Source organism: Oryx dammah, unplaced genomic scaffold, assembly GCF_014754425.2.
Source record: "Oryx dammah isolate SB20612 unplaced genomic scaffold, SCBI_Odam_1.1 HiC_scaffold_5, whole genome shotgun sequence".
In the NCBI taxonomy this organism is placed as follows: Eukaryota; Metazoa; Chordata; class Mammalia; order Artiodactyla; family Bovidae; genus Oryx; species Oryx dammah.
Genome location: NW_024070189.1, coordinates 23914117 through 23935835, shown reverse-complemented (window position 1 = coordinate 23935835; position 21719 = coordinate 23914117).

The window sequence follows — 21719 nt, the reverse complement described above, 5'->3', positions numbered from 1 at the left end:
CCAGGGGGTCTTCCTGACCCAGGAATCAAATTCACATCTCTTACATCTCATGCATTGGCAGGCAGGTTCTTTACCACTACAACCACTTGGGAAGTCCATCAGTGTATTACTACCTATGTTTTCTTCTAGGAATTTTATGGTTTCAAGTCTTACAATCAAGTACTGAGTCAATTTTGAGTCAATTTTTGGATATGTGTGACAGAGGTTTGGTTTCATTTTTTGAATGTGACAATTCAGTTCTCCAAATATCATTTATTGATGAGATTATTTTTCTCTAATGTGTGTTCTTTCCTCCTTTGTTGTAAACTAATTGTACATATAAGTGTTTTAACTTCTGGACTTTCAATTCTGTTCCATTAATCTGTATGTCTTTTTTGTGCCAGTATCAAACTGTTTTGATTACTGTAACTTTGTGATATAGTTTGAAATCACAGAACATGATACCTCCAGCTTTGTTCTTCTTTCTCAAGATTGTCTCAGCTATTCAGAATCTTTTGTGGTTCTTTATAAATTTTAGAAGTATTTGTTCTAGCTCTACTAACTATGCCATTGACATTTTGATAAGGATTTCATTGAATCTGTAGGTTGCTTTGGGTAATACATTTTAACCATATTGATTCTTCCAGTCAATGAATATGGTATCTATTCATGTGTGTCTTCAATTTCTTCATCAATATCTTATAGGGTTCAGCATCTTTCACCTCCTTGGTTAAATTTATTCCTAAATATTTTATCATTTTTGATGCATTTCTAAATGGCATTGTTTTCCTAATTTCTCATTATGATAGCTTGTTATTAGTGCATAGAAATGCCACAGATTTCTGTTTATTGACTTTGTATCCTGCAACTTTACTGAATTCATTTATTCAACCAATTTTTTAATAATCTTTAGAGTTATCTCTATATTGCATCACATTGATCTATGTTTTTATTCATTCAGAGAGGATGGTGAGACAATCAAGCTATATCTTCATACCCTACCCACATTTACATAAAAATAAATTTTGTCAATTTCATTCTGTTTGAAAGCCCTGTAGGCCAAGAACAGCACATTCCCACAGACTACTGTCTTGTTAGAGATATATTAGTGGACCTAAAAAGAGGACCAGAGCTTTCAGATTCTATTTGAGTTGGCCAGGTACTTACAGTCCAGCCATTGCAGTAAGGTTCATGTTTTCAGCAAATTTTACAGCTGATTTCTCAAACTGCAAAGCAACATCTGCTACTCCAGTCCCAACTATATGCCAATTACTGTTACAGAGATTTCTGCCTGGAACAGATGCAGTTCTTATGTTTAAATGCATCTGTATATTTATTGCATGGAGCCCATTTTCTACAGAGGTCTCTCAGCCAGCTCTGGAGGGTGAGGGAAGCTTAATGCAACGCTATGCTGTAATGATGCCATTTGTCAGATTGTTAAACTTTGTGAAAGAGTACAATTAAGTCAGTTTCCTATAAATTTAAGCTTTTTTCCCCACTACAATCAATCTTAGAGGTAGTCATATATCAATTATTTTATACTTCAGGCAGTTTTTCTTTCATCTTCTTTCCAGTTTAGAACCAATAGCAATTGTTCCTCAAAAGAAGGGTCATAAAGAAGTTGCCAGAAATATAACTCACAGTCTGCTAAGAAGTTTAGGGCTGCATCTTATAAATAATGAGAAAATATTATGAAAGCCGAGAGTTGTTTATAGTCATTCTTAAAACAGACTCTACACTAACATTCGCAGAGTGAAGTATATAAGTCACTGTGGGTGACTTGATTTTATTTCTTTGGGAGGACTTGTGTCTTATTTGGGGCTTCATGCTGCTGTGCTTTTCTTCGTTCATTTAACAAAAGTTCATTATGCACCTACTATGTGCCAAGCATTATAGAAATAAAAATGAAAAAAGGAAGTCATTATTTTCAAGGAGTGTATCATTCTATTTACACCAATAAATTACAAAACAAAAAATAAAAAAAATTGAAAAGTATGCAGGGTCCTGTGATATTGATAAAAGACAATTGCTAAAAGTGCACTCTTACATTGGTACAGTTAAAATGAAAACCCAGCAACCCCTAACAGCTTTCACAAGTGCCTCAGTTGTGTATAGATCATGCCCCATGCTGTGACAATCAGGCATAACGTACTATAAATGTGAAAGGAATAAGCCTGGAAATTTACCCTAGACTGATCTATGATTTGTGAGGAAGTTGGCTACCTGAAAACTGCTTGGGCTCAAAGAAGAAGCTATCTAAAGCAGCCTTATAGAAAAACCCACCTGAAATATTTTCAAAATTGACCAGATAACATTTCTAAGGAGATTGGAGGCATCTCATTGACAAATAGGTTGACACACAGAAAGAACTAAGCCTGCAGCCCTCAGGAAGATAAGGGGCTTTGGTTCAGGAGTGGAGGAAGAGAATGCTAATAAGTGCAAAGTCCAGGGTGTTGGTCATTGGTCGGGTGTAGAGGGGAGAGGGCTTGGAAGCACTGAGTCCAGTTGTCCTCTGGGCAGTACTGCTTCTGGACAGCCACACTGTGCACTAGGCTCCCAGGCTCGAGGGGAAATCAACAAAAGGGAAGGCATTAGCTATGTGCTATAGCGATTACCAGTTCAGTTTTCTGCCTGAGTCAGATTCCCCCCTGTCAGTCCTAAAGGGTTTATATTTGGGACTAAGCCAGCAGTGGAGAATGAGGCAGACTGTGTTATTTATAGAGAATAGTTACTGGTTTATTTTCCAAACAACTGTGGAAAACAACATTAAAACAACATTTGTAAACCAGCTTGCAAATAGGAAACTACATGTACAACAGGACATTTTTGCTATTTGGTTTTAATCTTCTCTGCCTAAATGTTTCAGAAGTTATCTCTAGCTAAAATTGTATCTACTTTACATATGCCCACCTTATTCCTTTTAGGAATATACATCAGTGTGTGACATAGGGACAAATATTTTTCTCAGATCAAAAAAATATATATTTTAACCCAATAAAATTGTAAAAACAACTAGAATACAGCAGGTGGGGGCAGGGGTGGGTTGGGGGGGAGTAGATTAAGTGTAAATGATAACAAGCCAATTTCCCAACTGAAAACCCAAATGTCTGGAAGGGCTTCAAAGTGTCCCCTGCAGCATTTGTCTGAAGCCTGGCAGCTCCGAAGAGGAGCTCTGTAATGGGGACAAAGACTGCCAGATGCGTGGTGTGCCAGTGCCAGCCAAAGTGAGCTGGCAGAAAGAGCCGCCAGCAGACTGACAGTGCCAAGATAAAGAGGCCAGGGTGACGGGAGGCCGCGGATGGTTTCCAAGGGAGCAGGATTGTTTTTAATTACTTGCTCTAGTGTTATCCTCAGCTTACTCTTTGTGATTGTATGTGGGTCATTTCTGTCCTACATCCATCATTTCCTATGTCAAGGTTAGAAAGCCAGAGAACGTGAAGTGATTTGTTTCTAAACAGGGGTGGGGACAGGCATGACGCAAGAGTGAGACATCCATATCAGGCTGGGTTGGAAAGCCCAGCATCTCCAAATGATGCATCCTGATGGAGATAAAGTTTTTGCTGCACTGAATTCTATCAACTTGTAATGAAGTGTGTGGAAGGAACAGAGGAAGAAGCCAGAGCCAACCCCTCCATTTATTTCAGTTAATTTCTTTATTCCTCATTCTCTACCTTCTGTTTCCAAATCCTCTTGCACTATTTCCTGGCACAGGACAATCTCCATATACAACTGAACCAAACAGCAAATCTCAATAGTGGTGATGGTAGTCGTGATAGCTACTATTTATTAAGGAGTTTCTATATTCTAGGTTCTGCACTCTGCATTCAGTCATTATAACCACCATGCAAAATAGATATCATCATTCCTGTTTTATACATTAGCATCTGTAAGAGATTAGAGCTTAAAAAAGATACAGACAAATCAGCAGGCAAGAATACTCCAGAGATAAGTGCTTTAATGGGATGGTACAGCAAGCTATGGAGAGTACCTAAAGGGTCATCTAACTTAAATTTGGTGGGAGGGGGAAATAATGGAGTGGTTAGGGGAATGTTGTTGGAAGAAGTTACATTCACACTGAATAATGAAATAATGAAGAATGCAGAATTTGGAGATTCCTCAAAAAAATTAATGATACACCTACTATATGATCCAGCAATCCCACTTTGGAGTATATATCCAAAGGAAATAAAATTTGTATCCCAAAGAAATATCTACACTCATGTTCATTGCAATGTTATTCATGATTGGCAAGATATAGAATCAATCTAAGTGTCTATTTATGGATGAACTTAGAAATTTTGAGATAGATAGATAGACAGGTTGGGGAGAAGGAAGAGGGAAGGGGGAGGGAGAGACAACTATTATTCACCCTTAAAAAAGAAGGAAATCCTATCATTTGTGACATGGATGAACCAGAAGAACATCAGTCAGGTAAATAAGACAAGCACAGAAAAATAAATACTTATACATGGAATCCAAAACAGTCAAACTTATAGAAGCAGAGTTGAATGGTGGTTACCAAGGCTGGAGGATGGGGCTTATGTTCTTCAAAGGGTAAACAGTTTCAATTATGCAAAATGAATATTTCAGGAGATTTAATGTGCCACATGGTAACTATAGTTTTTTTTTTGGTAACTATAGTTGAGAATAATTATTATATATATGAAATTTGCTAAAAGAGCAGATCTTAAATGTTTTCAACACATACACACAAATGGTAATGTAAGGTGACAAGGATGCTAGTTAACTTGATTGTGGTAAGCCTTTTAAAGTGTGTTAGTCACTCAGTCATGTCCAACTCTTTGAGATCCCATGGACTGTAACCTGCCAGGTTCCTCTGTCCAGGGAATTCTCCAGGCAAGAATACTTGAGTGGATAGCCATTCTCCTCTCCAGGGGATATTCCTGACCCAGGGGTCAAACCCAGGTCTCCTGAATTGCAGGCAGATTCTTTACCAGCTGAGTCACCAGGGAAACCCAGTATTTTATCATGTATATCAAAACATCATGTTGTGTACCTTAAATATTACCTTTTTATTTGTCCATTATACCACAGTAAAGATAGAAAAACTAGGGTAGCAAAGGTCTTTATTACTAAGGGAATGATGGAAGAGCCTCCTGCCCTCCCCATGAAAGTTACAGTCCACACAGATGTCCCAAAGACCAGCTGTAGCACACGGGTTTATATAAACTGTGTGTATGAAGCCCAAATCTGGAACTGCAAACTCTAAAAACTCTTTATCTTTTCAAACTTCCAGACAGAGGAAAGGACACTAAACCATTTGGTTCCCTGGCTCTGGGAGAAGGTGTGGAGCCCATCATTTGCTTGTCCACTTACATGTCACATCCAGTTCCCAGACCTGTGTAGAATCACATGGTTTTCTCCTCGCTTTGTCTCTCTTGAGGGTAAAGGGACACTAATTAGCCAGCTGCTACACTCAATCATCTAAGCCAGGAGTTGAGCTTGTCAGTGGAAGGTATGAGAAAAAAACAATCCTAGAAAAAAAGGAAGACTGTAGCCAGTTTCTGTTACCATATCTCCTTCTTCCCTAGTAGATCGCTCACCTGGTTCTAGATTACCTAGAACTTCTCTGGGTTATGCAGCCTCCTGTCACTAAATTTCTCTCTTGACTTACAGCCATGGTCAGTTTGTTCTGCCTGTAAATTAAAACCTTGCACAATTTGAACCTACAGCTCTTACCTGGGGAAAGAAAACAAAGGAAACTTTGTGCAGATGTTTGATCATTCAAAGCCTTAAGGAACCTGGACAGAGTTGGAATACTATTATTAATAAAATTCTTCAACAAATTCCATATTCTGATAGCACCTTGGTACATCTTCGACATTGTCTCTTCATTTCCACTGCCCCAGACCCGAATCTAGCTTGAGTCTCCTGTCTGCAGTAACTTCTTAAATGGTCTCCGTGCTTCCATGATCCTACACTAAACTTGTTTACCATCTTCAGCCCTCCTTTTCCGCTAAAGTTTCTGCCATAGAACTTGCTTCCTATAGGAATCAAGTCAAGTTCCTTTACTTGTCATGTAACCCTCTTCGACATTGTTTCGCCACTAGCCTCTCCTCAACACTCAACCTTCCACATAGGCAAGTGGCATCATTTCTGTCTTTTCATTTTCTCCAACTGAATATTCTCCCTGAACACAAGCCCAAATATTGCAATTACTTCAAGTCCAAATTGAGCCCTTCATCCATGTTAAAATCACATAAGTAAACTTCCCTAATTAACTACTATTTTTCCTTTTTGTAATATCTACAATACATATATTCAGTAAATTGTGAATGTAAGAACTTGAAGACATCCCAAAATCTTTTGGCCCAACTGCCGCATCAGATAAATAAACTGAGTCTTCCTGAATTAAATTGACTTTGCCATCTACTCTGTGCACTTTTACTTTTTATCTGACTCTCTGATGATTACTAAGCTTGCTTTGCCCCCTGCATTAGACTGAAAACTCTTCAACCTTGCCTGCCACTTCTTGGGAACTTCTTTGATGCCCAGTATACTACTGAACTGAATGCAAACTGAATTAAGTTGCATTTTTAAAATTCACTTGGGCTCATTCTTTCAAGAAACTTCATGCTATATTATTTGAGGATTTACATACCCAATTTCTAATTTATTTTCTTTCCAAATTTGGATTTTCATGTATCTTATTTTTACCAAGTGGGTACAACAGGTCAAAACAGGTTGAGAATATACTCATAATAAAAGGCAGGTTTCCCATCGCTGCTAAAAATTTGCTGAAATATTCCCAGTTCAGAAAGGGCAAAAAGGCACAAGTTACCACTCAGTTCACTGCCTCTAAACATAAATCAGATCCCTATGAATCTTTAGAATTTGATGTTCCGCCACTGTGAAGCTTCTCAGCACAGCAGCATCATACTTCCCTTCCCATGAGCGTTTACATGTAATAGAAGCAGCTATCAAGAATTCCTTATTGCCTAGAAGGTTGAAAAGGGAATGAGATCCTCTTAGGATCACTGATAAAAGTGAATTTTAAAAATAAATAAGCAAAATAATGTGAGATGTTTTATAGATGCTTTCCTAAATGTAATAGGGCAACCATATGCCATGTTATTCTTCAAGTCTTAAAACCATTATACCACTTTTTCATCAATTTCAGGACAAAACTATTTGAAATTCTATTCCATCTATATTTCCTGGGATAATGAAAATAATCATCTCCTAGGCCCAGATTTTGTATTATAGAGAAAATTATTTATTACTGATTTATTCATGTCATATCTTAAACTGTTTTTGTAATCAAAATTTAATTATATAAGAGATACTTTAAACCAAGTCATTTCTCTCTTTTGGTACATAGTCGTAGCCAGCCACAACAGTAAATGTCACTTCCTAGACCAACAGCTCACACATGTTCAATACAAATGTTATAAATAAGTACATAAAGTTTTAGAGTGTTTAATAAAAGCTTAATAGTTTGTTGACATGCTTGTTTCCAATTTCTTGGTGCAATTCATTTCCAGAGGTCTGGACACATGTGGAAATGCTGCCCTTTAAACACTGCCAAATTTTTACATCCCCTGCCCATAACTTCTCTGAGCTGTTTAGGAAGGAAAAAGTCCCATAAATTAAGATGACATGAAGGGGAAAAAATCAGCTTTGTGCAACAAGAAAACAATTTGTTCTTTCCTCTGAAAGATCCTAAGCAAATAGGCAAAGATAAAGTTCTAGAGAATGAAAATATTGTTTAAAAGTTTCCCTCTTTGAAATAATGTTTAAACAAATTTCAACATCAGTAAAACTTGGCTGGTGTGAAGATTGTGCAAAGATGTGTTTCTTTATACTGTGGTTGAGATTTTGTTATTGTTCAGTCGTTCAGTCATGCCCACATTTTTGCAACCCCATGGACTGCAGCCTGCCAGGCTTCCCTGTCCTGGAGCTTGCTCAAACTCATGTCCTTTGAGTCAGTATGCCATCCAACCATCTCATCCTCTGTAGTCCCCATCTCCTCCTGCCTTCAATCTTTCCCAGCATCAAAGTATTTTCCAACCAGTTGGCTCTTTGCATCAGGTGGCCAAAGTATTGGAATTTCAGCTTCAGCAACAGATCCTCCAATGAATATTCAAGATTGATTTATTTTAGGATTGACTGGTTTGATCTCTTTGCAGTCCAAGGGACTATCAAGTCTTCTCCAACATCACAGTTCAAAAGCATCAGTTCTTTGGCACTCTGCCTTCTTTATCGTCCAACTCTCACATCCATACATGACCACTGGAAAAATCATAGCTTTGACCATATGGACCTTTGTTGACAAAGTAATGTCTCTGTTTTTAACATGCTGTCTAGGTTGGTCATAGCTTTTCTTCCAAGGAGCAAGCATCTTTTAATTTCATGGCTGCAGTCATCATCCACAGTGATTTTTGGAGCCTAAGAAAATAAAGTCTGTTGCTGTTTCCATTGTTAAGATTTATAGATCTTAAAACCTTAAAGCTATTGAATACTCAATTAGAATAAACTGGCAGTTTGCAGGTCACAGTAAAAAGTGGGTAAACCTTCACATATCTGGTCTCTCCACAGTGGAGCACATGGTTTAGACTCAAATGAGCAGCCTCACTACTCAAATCAGGTTAAAATCTTCTGAGCAGATCAAACCAGGGAAATGATCCCCTCTCCAATTTGGCTTAGAATTGGAGGCACTAAGGTTCAGCAACATATAAGTCCTGATCAATGAGAGAAAATGGCATCACACCTCTACAACAATGTGCTTCCAGAGTAAAATGTGTAGACTAACCTAAGAGGAAAATATGGTGGTAGATGCTGTCTCATAGCATAGGGCGACGAGGAGCCAGAAGAACATGTTTATTTCGGCTGATCTTCCTGTCTCAAAATTTTACTTAGGATTTGAAAAATACTCAAATGTTCAAGGAATCAAATGGGTAGGTGAAAGGGTCATTTTAAAACTGTAAACATTATCACCATACATGGGCCAAATAGTTTTCTGCGAGAAGGGGGCTGATTAGGCTTTTGTGTCTCTCATATGTATTACTTCATTGAAGATATGTTAATTTTATTAAGTGTGGAAAAATAAATGATAAAAGGCAGAAGCAAATTAGCTATATACACATAGCTGTGTCAGTTAAAGCTGTGATAACAAAATACCACAGACTGAGGGACTTAAACAACAGAAAATGGCTTTCTCAGTTCTGGAGCCTAGAAGTATAAGATCCAGGTGTCCTCAAGTTTGGTTTCTTCCAAGGCTCCACTTCTTGGCTGGCAGATGGCTACTTTCTCGGTCTTTTGTCTTTCCTCTGTCGATAGCTTGTCTGTGACCAAATCTCCTCTTCTTATAAATACACCAGTCATATTGGATTAGGGTGCACCCAATCCAATAACTGCATTTTACCTTAACTATTTCTATAAAGATTCCTACTCTAAATAGTCACATTCTCAGGTATTGGGGTTAGGACTTCAAAACATAAATGTGGAAATGGGGGAGGGGGCACTATTCAGCCCATAGCAATAGCTATGTATGAAAATTGAAGTAGAGACTTGAGGGAGCTCAAATGGATAATTTGAGTCATATTCATTTTTACTTGCTGCTTCACAATAATTGAGGCAAATATTTTGGTTAAGAGTTTAAGTTATCCTGTAGTAACTTAAACTAGTACATTCTTTTTTTTACTAGTACATTCTTTCCAGCCCTCTCTGTGGCTGTTACATTCATTTTTGTGCTATACAAGAAATGTACACTTCTTGACACTAAACCTATGTAAATGCCCTTAGATAACTAGAATCTTGATTTTTAAATCTGAAGAGTGCAACCCATGAGTAAGACATGAAACCACTTAGTAGGTGGCAACTATTGCTTCAGTAAGAGACTAAAATTATTACAGTATATAAAACAGTAAAATAACCAGATGTAGAAGTATTGTCAGGGAATATAGTAGAGTAAGAATTTCTGAAAATTATTTGCTCCATAATAGTAGTTTTTAAAATGGCAAAATTGTCACAGTCAACTTTTTTATAACTCTGAAAACTAAACAAAGGCTTTTGGCAAGCCAAGGATCTGGCTGAATCTCTGTAAAAACAATTAAGTTTGTGGCATTTTAGCTAACCCTATTTTTAGCCTTCTGCCCCCCTTCCATAGTAGACTCACAAGCCAATAGCCCGAGTCATAGCAAATCCAGTATACTGGCCACTACTGGAAGGGGCCCAAGTGAAGTCGCTCAATCGTGTCTGACTCGTTGTGACCCCGTGGACTGTAGCCTACCAGGCTTCTCCATCCATGGGATTTTCCAGGCAAGAATACTGGAGTGGGTTGCCATTTCCTTCTCCAGGAGATCTTCCCGACCCAGGGATTGAACCTGGGTCTCCCGCATTATAAGCAGATGCTTTACTGTCCGAACCACCAGGGAAGACTTCCCTGGTGACTTCTCTGGAAGAGGCCAAAGGAGGATGGAATTCCTCCAAACCACTTCCCAGAGTATTGTCATTGTTTGACTCTTCTGATGGTTCCCTGGAAGAATCTACTCACAAGACTGGCTTTTTGTTACCTGGTTGAATCTTGCCTAGTGAAAATAGGTGACTGTTAAAAACAATCAGAAGCGATTATTGAACAGCAATCCCTGGATCAAGAGGATCCCCTGGAAAAGGAAATTGCAACCCACTCTAGTACTTTTTCCTGGAGAATCCCGTGGATGGAGGAGCCTGGTAGGCTATGGTCCATGGGGTCGCAAAGAGTTGGATATGACTAAGCAACTTCACTTTCACTTTTATTTTTAAAGAATGTCTGACGCTATAGATTACAACTGGGTAAAACAATAGGCTAACCAAAAGGCTTATAAGGAGAAGTAAAGAAGTGAAGTCCTTTGGAAGCTTTGGAAAGTTCTGATACATTTCTAGGAATCTAGAAGGCCACATGTCAGCAGAGGACTGTGCATTGGTCCAAGGCTGGGCACATGCTCAGGAAAAAACCTGAGGAAGGTTCTCAGCTCTTGCCTCTACTGACATGGGGTCTCAGCATAAACAGAAAGTTGCATGTCACAACACATACAGGCCTTCTACAGAAAACACTGAGCTGTACACTTTAAAAAGGTAGATTTCATGGTATATGAATTAGATGTCAATTTTTAAAAATACATTGGTTATTTATCTGAAATTTGAAAAAGAAGAAGAGTAGGCAGTATGGACAGAATGTTGACTGAAAGATGCCATATGCTCTATTCACAGGAAATTCAAAAATAGGCAACATTATTTTATGTTGTTAAGGCTCTAGATAGCTGTTATCTCTTTGGGGATTTAATAGTAAGTCAAATAAAGACTTTATTTTTGGTTGGTATCTTCCATTATGGTATACATACATTTGACATTGACTTGGGATGTATGCATGTATTATTTTTCTTTTCTATTTGTAAAATCCTAGATCCTGGTAATTATTATTTTATTTTGCAAAATGCATGGCATAGTAGTTTGCACTTAGTGCATAAAAGGAAAAAACAAATTTAAGAAATGAATTAATGTAGTGGCCTTTGAAATATATTTCTTAGACATTCAAACCAGATATATAATGAATAAAAATCTAACATTTAGGTACAAATAAAGCTCATCAAACAATATGGAAGTAAAACAAAGGAATATGTGTGTGTTTGTGTACATGCATGTATGTATTTATATATGCAAGTTACTGAATCTATTGATCATGTATTTGGAAATTTAAAGCTATCATCCATTAGCAGATCATTGTGATTATTGATTCAGAGCTCAAATATCCCCTTTTCCATTCTGAACCTCAAATACGGGGTGTCAAACCAAGTTCCTATTTCACTAATGTCAGGCAGAGCTAGAGAAAATCAATAAGAAAATAAATATTTCACCCCAGAACCAGAGCAAAGGATTTTGACTGTTCAGTGGAATGAAGCAAGCCTTTATCATCTCTTGGCTTAGAGATACTCAGGAAATTTTGGAAATAGAGCTGAACCAGGCACCTAAATCAAGCAATTTTCTTTTACTTGTGTATTCTCAAAACACAGTAAAAGCAAAATCTGTCCCTCTCTAAAATTGAATCCTTTAAGCGATGTTTTTGATGCAGAATCACAGAATCCAGATAGGAATAAAATATGTATTTGTTCAGAGCTGTGCCTATCACAGACATCTCACAGGTGGCAGTTTAAACTCTGTCAGCTCTGCTGTTGGTTACTGCTTCTCTTCGCTGATTGACCATAATTGATTGACCAGTGGGTGGTGAACAGCAGGTGGGTGAGACCACACAGCTTTAACAGCAGTAAGGAAGCACTTCAGATATTTTTCAAGGCCTCAAGTTGTCTGGTGTTTATTTTCTTTCAAAGTTTCACATGTAACTGCTCAATCTTAACTGTAAGAAGAGCAACTCCTTTTGAAAAGCAGAATTCTTACCAAATCTGTACCTAGTTAAAACCCCATGTATTACCAAATCCTTATGTATTATAATCTTCTCCATGCCTTAATGTAAGCATCTTAAGGTGTGTGAATCTACTACTTAGCTGTTCTTTTCCACTAATTCTGAGATTCTGGGTAAATAATAATAGAACAATGTTCCCCAACTTCAATATGTCACTTTCACAATCAGAAATTCTATACTTTAGAAAAGGTGAGATTTGACTTTTATAAATGTCCTTGATCACACTACTGTGGCTCCAAACCTTATATTCTTCAGACTCACATTCTGTCTTCATTGTCAGTCAAGTCGGGCTACAGCAGATATACAAATGCAGCTGGCTCTACGCTGTTAGAATCAAATTTGCATTTACCTTGAGTTTTAGCAATTGTCTCATTTGCAAATCGATGAAACAAACTTCAGGTTTTGGTTCAACCAAAGGTCTTTGTCAAATAGCAAGGTTAACTTTGCTGACACCATCTATTCCAACTCTGAAGATTCCTCAGCTCCACAACTACCGCTGTTTTGCCTTTCAGCCAGAGCTGTGGGGCTTATGGCCCTGTTGTTATGGTCACATTCCCAAGGCAACTTTTGGGCTGCTTGTTTCAACCTTACCTCTCACTACCTGCCTTATTAACAGGTATGACAAGGAGGGACCCTGACTGCACTCTAACCCAATCCTTACCTATGACTTTAGCAAGAGCACTTGCAACAACTTCCCAGGAGGCCCTTCTTTCCCCTGAACCCAACCTTCAGGGTTTTGTCCTTTCTCTACCAAAAAGCCATATGTCTTTGAATATCCTATCCTCGTCATCAAAACTATTGACCCTAAGATTTTATTTTACCCTCCTTAGAAGCTAATAGGTTAGTTTGTTACTATTTCAGGGACACTGCAACAAGACACAAGACTCTTGGGTCAGAGACAAAAGACTTTATTGCTCAGAGCACAGCAAGTGGCATGAACATCAGCATGTTTGCTTTGGTTCCTCCTAATGCCAAGTTCCCAGGGCAAGATGCAGGGGGCCCAGATGAATTGCTGCTCACACAGGCTGGGTTTGCATTACAGCTGAGGAATATTTGAAGAAAACTGATTTTAGAGCATGTAGTAAGAAGCCTGCTTTTTGTCCTGAAGGGAAACTCCACTTCTGTCCTTCCTCAAGGTTATTCATTATACTCTGCTATGAAATATAAAGAATGGTCAGGATCTTGCAATCTGGATGCACTCAGTAAGAGATAGTGTTGTTGTTCAGTCGCTCAATCATGTCTGACTCTTTGCGACCCCATTGACTGCAGCACGCCAGGCTTCCCTGTCCTTCACCATTTCCCAGAGCTTGCTCAAACTCATGTCCATTGTAGAGCCCATGACAGTTGCCTCTGCCAACATTAACATATTGGACCACTTATTCCACACTGGATACTCTGCTAAGTACTTTTTCTGTGTTGTCTCATTTAATCCATGACAACTTGGTGAGTCAAATATTAGTAACATTCCCATTTAATGGATGAGAAAGTGTACATTCACAGGCTCTAATAGGCCAAAATTGCCTAACTGTAAGGGGAAAATCAAACATTGAAACCCAGTTCTCAAACCAAAACTCATTCCCTTTTCCACTGTGTTACAATGTCTCTCATGTATTAGACTTAGGATATTGCAATGTTCCTCAGAGCCTTTTAACAGATATAGACATATCAGGACTGTACACATACATAAAGACATTTTAATAATAACTAACAAGCTTAAATACAAATATTGCAAGGGAAGAACACATTTCTCATGAAATTACCTTAAGTAATGATGGTAGTGGTTGCCTTCTCTGTGTGGATGCTGCTAAATTGTCCCTGTTGCATCTGAAAAGATAACTATTTACCTTGGTTTCCACCAACTGTCTAGTTTATACCTGTTGTTCCAATGTATTTATTAATAGTGCTCCCAAGGAATACGAAAACGATTATCCTCCATGGTTTTTATTGTGATGGTGTTCTTCTTCAGAAATTATTGAAAAAGATAAGAGAATGGGGCTAATAGAATATTTTCTATATCAAAGAAGCATTTGCAAACTTTATATATCAAATCAACAGGGAGGTCTAACATTTGGGCTTGTTAATGTGCACACAAGCCTGTGGGAGGAGAGATGTGGTTTGATAACTATTAAAACCCATTTATACTTTTAGCAGATTAGTCCACCTGCTAACAGCAATATCCTGAGGGAGTAGATTGAATAGTGTTGATGGCAGAAGGAGTAAAGACCAAAACATGGAAGATGCTTGGCTAGGATTTCAGATCCACTGAGTTAAACGCCTCAGGACGGAGCCTTTAATAACAGAGGTTCCAGCATGAGGATTTAAGTTCCTGGCGAAGACCGAGAAGGAAGAGTATGAGAAAACAAAACGAGATGAGGACTCAGGAAGAGAGATAAGGAATACAGTTTGCTTACTTTTCACGCTCAGGGTATCATGAGTTAATCCTCGAAAGAACGGCTGGCTCCCATTCATTTTCCTACCAACATAACATAACAGTCATTCAGAATGCCAGCCCCTGTGAGTCTCATTAGGCTTACTCTGAGGAGCTCCCCTCTCTAGAGATGAAATGTGTGCTATTTCAGCTCTATACTGAAAGTATCATAATATACAAGTAGGTAAATATACTGATCAATAACAGTAGGTCAGAAGTTCCAAAGAATTTGGATTTCTTCCATTTAGCTCCTGGGCAAGTCATCTGACCCTTTACCTGAGTTTCCCATGGCTAAAGCAAGTCAAATCAGTTCTCTCCTACTGTTTCAGGTGAGTATACATTGGATACGTTTTTAAGAACAATGTAGGAGTTCAATGTTATAACACTGAACATATGAAATCTTCCTAGATAAACTTCAAAATATTCCCTTATTTTGGTTTAAAAATGTGAAATTCCTCTTCAATTACTCTTGCTCTGTGCCATCTCCCTACAATGTTATCATTGTACATGTTCTGAAATTAACAGACATACTTCCTGCTGAAGCACAGATAGCTGATAAAACAGGGTTATGGACCCTAAAAAAGAACAAAGCCCTATACACAAAAGACTTTTCCTTCCAAAGGCTACAAAATTCAGCTTGAAGGATTGGCAAACACCCCGTACTTCATTCAGCATACCTGTATATTATCTGAATCCATTCTGGCAAGCCAACTAAATGGTGAGACCTGCACTCTGGAGATTAATTCTGTTTCCTTTTATATTCCATATTGAAGTGTCTCTTTATAAGGTACTTTCAGAACTTCAATGTCCAATTTACACACGATATTAAAAGCAGTGGACTCACAGGTCTGAGTTGCTCTTTTTCCTCATTCTTGTGCTTATTTTCAGAAAACACAAGAATGACCAACTACTGCAAATCACCATATAATTTCCAGTTAGAGGTTCTGTAGCATTTTTGTGAAAGACTTTTGCTTTCCTTGCCATTAAGCTACTTCTGTAAGGATTATCTAAAGAAAGTAGACTTCTCAGAGGAAATGATAGATAATTAATCTCCCAGGACAAAAAGAATGGAGAACAATTGAGTGTCTCTTCCCAATTTTAGTCATACAGACTTTAATTTTGAAATCCAACACTATTGGAGCTGAAAATATAAGACCTTTTAAGAGAGAAACAAATAATACACTTTGTGGTATATTTTGTTCCAGTTCACAATCATTATGGATAATTTAAATCCTTTTTATAGATTTCATAGTACCTACCATAAGGTAAGATATATGATATATATTTAATACTTAGGAAAACTTAGATTCAGACTTCAGTTCACCCTGAATTTTTTCTTAAAAAATAAAACTTTGTATAAATTCTAATAAGACTCAAAACTTCTTCCAAGGCCCCACAAGATCAAATTAGTTTTAAATGAGACTCGTCTTCCCACAGAAAATTCATACAAAATTGAAGTTTTAAAGCAGAGCTCATGCTCTGTGCTTTGAACCTTAGTTAATGTTGTTGATAATCAAAATATAAGCTTAGTCCCTTTTATACTTTCCTAATTATTAAACTTACCAGTATTAGTCTCTGACACGGTACTGTGAAAATCACTGCATCAGTCTATTCCACACTTTAAACCAATTGACCCAGAGTTTAAATTAATTCAAAAATTTGCTACATGCATTGATATAAAAACAATCGGACGCACTACTTAAATTGTGACTAAAATATGATTTCAGGTATAAATGAGAATTGGTCCTGGGAGAAATTAAATTTTAAAATGGTGACAGAAGCATGTTGCAGGAAGATAAGAGGAACGTGGAACAAAAACGATAATGACTTCTCAGAGAATCTGTGACCTGAACGTCAAAAGTCTGAGGCTTTAGGGATGAAAGGAGAATAACTCTTGACCTCTATTCTCAAGACGTTTGCAGTTCTGTAGGCACAGGTGGGCATTTACTAGTGTCAGGCATGGTGTTGATTGCTTTCATATATGCCATCTGTCACAGATACTGCCATTTGGTTCACTCAGCCACATTGCAATCCCCTTTGAGCATGCATTTCTGTACAACAAAATCTGCAAAACTAAAATCTACGTTTCTTCATTCCTTTGCAGTTAGGAATATGTAGGTGTATCGTTGGGAGGGGTTTTTTGGCTTCATTATTTATCCTGACCATGTAGCATATAAAATTATTTCTTTTGACTTGCCAGAGACTTTTTTCTAGCTAATACTCTGTATAAATCTCTTCCTGGTTAAATTAGTGTATTAGTCAGGGTTCTGCAGAAAAACAGATGCAAAAGGATATATACACACACATACACATTTATACAGATGTATTTATATCTATCAAGAGATAGAAAACAAAAGAAGTTTATTTTAAGGAATTGGCTCAAGGAATTGTGGAAGCTGAAGAAAGCCAAGATTTATATAGTCAGCCAGCAAAATAGAGACCCAGGGAAGAGTTGTGGTTCTAGACCAAAGGCTTCCTGCTGGCTGTATCCTCCCTTCTTCTAAGGAGGTTATTCTTTTTCTACTAAGCTCTTCACTTTTTTGAATGAGATTCACCTACACTATGGGGAGTAATTTGCCTTATTCAAAGTCTACCGATTTAAATGTTAATCTCAACTAAAAAATATCTTCACAGAATCATCTAGAATAATGTTTGACCAAATATCTAGGTACCACAGCCTGGCCAAGTTGATATATAGAGTTAATCATCACAACTAGTTAGTGTGCATTTTGTTGTCCATAATAAAAAGACTATAATATCACACATCTTTTTACATAATCCTCACAATAAACTTGTATGTTAAGGATTGCAATCCTTATTTTATATATGAGGAAATCAGCTTAGGATCAACAATGTTTTGCACTGCACAGTGAAGTTAGAAGTAGCCAAAGCTGATTGGAAGCCAGAGCTTGAGATTTCAAAATGTGCTCTTTCAGCTACACCAGGACTGCCAACACATTCATTTGGGAAGATGAAATGAACCACACAGAAGAATTAATAGCTAATGCAAGAGCAAGTGCTAACCCTAAATGTAAAAAGAATGCATATATCTGTATCTTTAACTTGGGTCTAGAGCAGAGTTTTATGGTAAAAGTGGAATTTAGGATGAATATTTCATTGCACATATGCCAAGGAAAGAAGGAAAATTCCAGACAAAGGAAACCAAACAAGCAATTACAAGGTATGGATATAGGCATGAATATATGAAGACTGGTCAGGTGTCTGAGCTGACTGGAGAAGTGGAAAGGGAAAATCTTGATGCCTAGATGGGAACAGGTTCTGGGAACTTTAAAATCAATAGCGTAAGTAATCATTACAGGTTGTTGGACTGAGAAGCATCTTGATGAATGTGGTGGACAGCAGTTACTTCTATCCTAGTGATTCAGTCTTCATTTCTAGTCCTGGCACACACAACTCATATTTTCACCTTATCCCAAAACATGTTTTATTAACACCTCAAATCCCTCATTCCAAATGTCAACAATTTTTCTCCAAGACAGGCTCTCTTTTTGAACAATGGTATTGCTATTTCTTCCAGTCTCCTGAATTACCCCTTTAATGTTTCCCTCTTTTTATCTCCTTGATCTACCATTCAACAGGGTATTATTTCTTCATTTCAATTTTCACTTGAGAACCTGATAAGATTTAGAACACTGACATGTGCCCAGACTACAATAATAGCTTCCTAACTGACATCTCTGTTTCTAGCATAAAAGAGGGTTGTGGAGAAAAATATGCTTATGTTCTCAACACAGCCTGTGACTGGCTGTTCAAATTCTAAAGGTTATTTACAACTTAGGTAGTAAAAGGACCACCTCTGCTGTAAAGATTTGGCATAATTCTTAGAGAGAAGTGAGTGCATTAGATATATTTCCTAACCCCTGCCCCCAGGCAGAATTAATTATTCCCATAGGACTCTAAACTTGCCCAAAGATAGGATATATCACATTGTTTTATAGTCAGTTATTTATATGCCTGTCTACCCCTAAAGTGTAAGTTTTTAATCCAACACCACACCACTTTTTCACCATTAAGTACGACCCTCTAACCTGTCATCTCTTCACTTCTCTGTGGACCAAATTTAGAACTCATTATCTATCATTATAATTATTCTGTTACAGCAATAATTTCTTTCATGCCTCTTTCCCTCCATTTTTCTTTGCTAAGCTTCACTCTGGTTAAACTTACCTGTCTTTCCTTCCCATGGCTGCACCCATAGCAGTTGAACTTTGCTGAAGAATAATTTAAAATCAGGAGGACTAACTGATCTCACTACAAATGCATGAACACAAATATAATCCAGTCACTCAACACAGCACAGCAGTATTTCTGTATTTTCTTCTTCTTTTTGTTCTGCCATTCTCCAAACTTACTATCTCACACCTCAAACTCACTCCCAAAAGTGCCACTTTCCTTCCCCTCCCTAACATCCAGATGATGGTCTTACCTTGTGCTTAAAAATTTTAAAGACCCAGTAGTCTCTCCTCTTCTCTCCACAAATCTACCAATAAAATTTAAATTGCACAGATACTTTCTTCCTATAACTGTGTATAAACCATCCCTGCTGGAATCCATTTATTTTCTGGATTCCAGACACCCTCTTCTTCACAAGATCTTTATTCATGAACTTATTATTTCCCTAGACCACTAATTTTCTCTTTTCTCCTTTCTCTCAACTCCTTCCTTCCTTTTCAGTCTGCTTATATCTATCATGTCTTATTTTGAAATAATATTTTCATTGACCCTCCTTCAGCTGACACCCCACATTTATGCTCTACATATTTAAAGTTCTGTCTCCTCTCTTCACCTTACAATCTCCAACTCACTCCAATAAGGCTTCTCCTTATACCATTCCACAGAAATTGCTCTTGATAAGGTAAACAGTGATCACCAAATTGTCAATCCCAACCCAATGGACACTTCTATGTTCTTATTTTACTTGACTTCTCAAGAACATTTAACATAACTGATTGCTTCCTTAGACACTGTTTCCTCCTTGCTTCACTGAGGGATTCTTTTCCTATTCATTGGTCACTCCCCCAGTCTCTTGCTTCCTCCTCCTGCTTAAATCACTGAAATTTTGGTATGTTCTGGGACTCACTGCTGGGTAATTTTGTCTTCCCTATCTACACACTGTCTAGATGGGTTATTTTTATCCAGTACCATGATTTTAAAGTCTCATCTGGTTAACAATTTGTTTCATATCTATTAATAAATCTAGTCTTCACACTCATTTTTCTACCTTTTTAATGTCTCTATTTGGATGTTAATAGGCATCTTAAAGTTGACATTATCATGATAGAACTTCTCCCAACCCCATTCACCCCTAAAAACATGCTTCTTTTTCCAGTCCCCCCATCTTAGTACTGACTTACCGTCTAAATATCTGTCTAAGCCAGAACTTCTGAGAAGCCGTCTTTGATTCATCTTTATTTCTACGCCCCCATTGAAATCATTAGGAAGACGTACAGACCTCCTTGAAAATATGCTTCGTATCCGTCCCCTCCCTGCATCCTCTCTTGGCCCTCCATACTCCATTTCTACAGAATACTCAATAAAATCTTTAAAAACTACAAACCAGCTGCTATTCAATGTTTTACCCTTCAGCTTCCCTCAGAGCAAAATGCAAAATTTCTCCCTCTACCTTTTGTCTTACCTCCTCCATTTGTCGCATAACATTTTCCCTCACCCATCGTATTTCCTTCACACTTGGCTTCCTTCTGCTCAAACACAACAAATGTGTTTCTCTGTTGGAATTATTGCCCTGTTGTGCCCTCTGCTCTGCGTACTTCTTCCCAGTCTTCACATAACCAGTTCTTAATGGGTATTCAGATCTTGTTTCAAAAGTCACCTCCTTGGAGAGACTCTCTCTGCCCATCAGTCTAAAGTAACCAGTAAATTGCTTCCTATGCAATTACCCTTTTATGATTGTTTGCATAGTTATTAACATCTAATTCTTCTTATTGAATAATTTATCTATGCACTTATTTATTCATTCTTTCCTCTCTTTATCATCCCTGTACTAGAATGTAACCTTCATGGAAGTTTTTTTCATACCTGGTCTGTTCCCTGCTATATCCCTATTGCCCAGTAAAATGACTGTCATATTATAAGAATTCAGTAATTAAGGTGAATGAATGAATAATGAGATCTATGATAGTCATTAGTGATTATGATAGAATTGAACTTTTTGGATCTTTGTAGTTGGATATGGCCATATAACTAGTTTTGCCAAACAGTTGTGATCAATAATAGCATGTGTCACTTCTGGGTCAGAACATCTCATGTCAGTGCAAAAGCCTACGTGAATATTGGGAAATCTATCAGCCTGTCTGGAGTGAGTACAATGATGATATAGAAGCAGAACTTCCTGCCAACTCACAATAGTCAGATACAGTGAGCAAGAAATAATCTTTTGTTGCTCTAAGTCATTGAGATCTTGAGATATTATGTTACATGGCATAATCTAGGCTGTCATAATAAATAAAAGAGTTATGTTTGTATCTTCATCAGTTAGCTCAGTGTAAGTATGTTATATGTAACAGAGGGATGGGGCGCTGAACCTTCACATAATTGAAAATTTGTCTATAATTTTATATTCTGCCCTCCTTATCTATGGTTTCACATCCTCAGATTCAACCAGCTATGGATTGTGTAGTACTATAGTGCCATTTGGTGAAGACAATCTGTGTATAAATGAATCTGCACAGTTCAAACCTGTGTTGTGTGTGTGTGGTTTGTATGTATGTGTGTGTCTGTGTGTGTATATATATACACACACAGATATATATATATATATATATATCTTTTTTTTTAGCCTGTTTCTTTATCTGTAAATTTGGAGAAGTAACCCTTATTTTTCATGATATTTGTCAGGAGCAATGTAAACCAAAG